The following is a 3035-nucleotide window of genomic DNA, read 5'->3' as shown; positions in this document are numbered from 1 at the left end:
GACCTTTCGCTACCGGCCACCCTTGCATCTCAATCAAACAGACACAGTCCAATCTATCAGACACAGAGTGTTGATTTCACACCTCATCGAAAGGTTTGGAGAAACATGAGTTTTCTACAGTAGTTACATCATTAATGCTCCTAATGACGGGTATTGTGACTTTGTGATTATTTTGTAAACATTGTACCTTTGATTAATGTTGTCTTTTCTGTTTATCCCTCTTTTCTTTCAGCCCAACATCTGAGACAAAGACAATTGGCGTCTTCATTAGTGGAACAGTTCCCTTGCCTCAAGGATTCAGAGGGTAAAGGCTGTAAGTTACTGTAGGTTTTAATTTTGAAACTCACTGCATTATCTATCATGCACGGAATCGGCTATGTCCACCGAAATTGAGTCCTTGGAGGTGTAATACTTTTTTATTGGTATTACCAAATCCTAGCCATATTGAACACAAAGGGTCTTTAAAAAAAAACAACAGACTTTTATCTTCAAGGATGCTTGGTACAGCCAAGGATGACGCCTCTGTCCTTCTACTGGTTTCCAAGAGGAATGCCTCAACGCTACAGCTGCAGCCGCCGAAGATAACAGACCAAGCATGTCTTGCCTGGTAAATATTTGAGTATATGGAGTGTGTATACACACACACACACACACACACTACCTCCCAAGGGGAAGATATTAATAGACAAACCAGATCGTCTGTATTAATTATGTTATTTGTTGTTAATGAGCGCTTTAATTGATCCAAATAGACGTATAATGATATAAAGGCCACATTTGAGTTTTATGGTTTCCCTCATGGTCTACCGTTTTTCACACATCAGCTGCAACTTTGTTGATATACACAACTCACTATATTTAGGGAAAGAGGGATTTCCCAAGTGAAATGTTACTTGACATTAAATACTTTTAGCCCATAATAGGGTCAGATGTGTCCCCTAAAGGAGACGGCCACCTAGAGGGCAAAGTGGATACATGAAAACGGGTCCAAGACCATGGAGGAAATCTCCAATCACGGTTTCTGGATACTCCAGGCATGGTAGCTCATAGTAAGCACCCCAGCAACTAGGTTAAAGTCAAATCCGTTTCCAAACATGATTTAAAGTATACTCATCAGGGTTTGGGTCAATTCCATTTCGATTCCAGTCAGTTTAGAAAGAAACCCAATTCCAAATTGTTGTCATTAAAAGCATTGAAGAGCATTGGAATTTCAGTGTGCTTCCTGAATTGTCTTGATTTGGAATTGACCCCAACCCTGATACTCATACTTGTCAGTAGGTAGAATTAAATGTATGATTTAATTATAACTTCTATTCTTGTGCCAGTATCATTGATGTACAAAATGATGTGCAGTACAGCTTAGATTTTGCCATTGAAAGTGCTACCTTTCAATCTACCCTTCTAATCTAAATGATAAACAAATTCATAGGTTTGTTTGTCTACCTGTTCTCCAAATTGCTCCAGATTTTTGATTGACTCAACTTTGGATGTTCAACAAAGCTGACCGAAAACTGGGTGCCAGTTTTCACCGAGAATTTACTGCGTCTGGCCCGCAAGGAAATTCATGCTGAGATCCTGCTGTCAGAGCTGGAGGCAGACGTGATTACTGCAGGTACATATTGAAATAAAATAGTCTTAAATATTCATCCACTTTTATCGATTTTTACTCCCACTAACCCTTGTTATGACTTTCTCCCCCAGATAAAAAAGGGCGACATGGCCTCTGCTCCCACCACCAGTGTACCAAGGTGGGAGAAAGAATGTCCGCTCAAACATCCTTGAGGCCAGAAAATCATTAATTTACCTACAGGCTGTAAGTATAGATGTGATATATTACGTATGTCTTACACTGTAAACCACAGACAAAGTGACTCAACACCATGCAGATTAACATCCTGCACACATCGATAGACTTATGAGTATAGCATGTTCTGAGCAATAGGAATGGTCACATTTTGTGTGTGTGCACAGGTGTGAGCTTGCCGTGTGCCCTATGATTATTGGTTCAACATTTTATAAGCATATTCTCTAATAGACAGGTTGGAGCCAACATGGCTGAATACCTCTGCCGGGTGGCGAAGAGACCCGACTCCTCTGGAGGTGCAGGTGTAAAGGGACCTCGGACTGGTGCTAAAGTATGCACCGGACAGATGCGGGAGTGGAGGACGGCCACAAAAATGATTTCTTGTTATGCTATTAGACCTAGAAATTGTATTTCTTTATTGATGTGATTTTACACAAAATAAATGTTCAACAGTTATTGTTAATAGGACCCTAGGATATTTTGCCTACTGTATTTTAAATATTGTGATATAGTGGTGTAAAGTACTATACATATGGATTGATTTGCAGTGACCATTGCTGCTGTGAGAGGCATGTCATATTGACGTCTAAAAAATACAATTTGGTGAAAACACACCACTGGTGGGAAAATGCACATATTTTCTATATGCGGATTCTAGAGTATTCACATGAAAATCTTTTGCCGATTGGATGGAAACCTAGCTATAGATACGCTCTGAGTAATGTGATTTGCTTCCTTACCGATAATTGCCCCACGTGTCGAACAAACATGTTATGATGATGAAAATGTGTCAAACTTTAGGAACACCTTCCTAATATTGAGTTGTTTGTGTTACAGAATGAATTTCTTATTGATTAAAATGAGATGTTTTGTCACTGGCCTACCCACAATACAGCATAATGTCGAAGTGAATGTTTTTCTGAATTTTTACAAATTAATTAAAATTGAAAAGCTGAAATGTCTTGAGTAAATAATTAGTCAACCCCTTTATAATGTCAAGCCTAAATAAGTTTAGGAGTAAAAGGTTGCTTAACAAGTCACATAAGTTGCATGGGCTCAGTCTGTGTGCAATAATAGTGTTTAAAATGATTTTTGAATGACTACCTCATCTCTGTACACCACACATACAATTATCTGTATGGTCCCTCAGTCGAGTAGTGAATTTCAAACATAGATTCGAACCTCAAAGACCAGGATGGTTTTCCAATGCCTCGCAAAGAAGGGCACCTAT

The 3035-nt window shown here is 39.1% G+C and overlaps 1 long non-coding RNA gene across 1 annotated transcript; it reads left to right on the top strand.

Annotated features, from left to right (window-relative positions):
- The first annotated feature begins 1478 nt into the window (after window positions 1–1478).
- LOC311130546 lies at window positions 1479–2703 on the top strand. Its single transcript, XR_014613361.1, has 3 exons — window positions 1479–1612; window positions 1702–1813; window positions 2036–2703. It is a non-coding gene; the product is annotated as an uncharacterized lncRNA (long non-coding RNA).
- Window positions 2704–3035: the final 332 nt, after the last annotated feature.

Source organism: Coregonus lavaretus, assembly GCF_964263955.1.
Source record: "Coregonus lavaretus genome assembly, chromosome: 6".
Lineage (NCBI taxonomy): Eukaryota > Metazoa > Chordata > Actinopteri > Salmoniformes > Salmonidae > Coregonus > Coregonus lavaretus.
The sequence above is the reverse complement of the archived record's forward strand: the minus strand, read 5'-3'. Positions and strand labels throughout refer to the sequence as shown.